The sequence below is a fragment of the Octopus bimaculoides genome, chromosome 9 (genome assembly GCF_001194135.2).
Source record: "Octopus bimaculoides isolate UCB-OBI-ISO-001 chromosome 9, ASM119413v2, whole genome shotgun sequence".
NCBI classification, from domain to species: Eukaryota; Metazoa; Mollusca; class Cephalopoda; order Octopoda; family Octopodidae; genus Octopus; species Octopus bimaculoides.
Genome location: NC_068989.1, coordinates 51518203 through 51518820, shown reverse-complemented (window position 1 = coordinate 51518820; position 618 = coordinate 51518203).

Genomic DNA, 618 nt, shown 5'->3' with positions numbered 1-618 from the left:
ATATATATATATATATATATATATATATATACATATATATATGTTTGTGTGTGTGGGTGGGTGTATGTGTGTGTGCGGGTGTGTGTGTGTGTGCATGTATATATATATATATATGTGTGTGTGTGTGTATGTCTCTCACTCTCTATATATGTATGTCTTAATATGCATAGATACATATATGTGTGAATGTGAGTGTGCAAATTATTTATGTTGTACTTGCCATTTAGTCTATCTAAGTTGTTTGATTTCGGTAAAAACAATGAGAAGAACAACGTTAAAATAAATATACTAAGTTATCTTGAAAAATAGGAAAAGTAGTAGATCCTGCGGGTTATATTATATAAAACAAAATTAGATATACATACATCGGTTGGTGGTAAGATTCAATAATAGCTACAAGGGTAATTTTTGTGATTTGTGAATTGCATCCAATAAAATGTTTGCAAAAAAGGTATCAAAACAATGAAAACTGAAAGGCAAAATATAAATTTATTGATAAATAGTTTAAGTATAACATGCGTATACACAGTTTTGTGTTTTTCTCTAGTTTATATATTGATAGATTTATACTTGATAAACTGTTTGTGCGCATGTATATATATATATATATATATATAT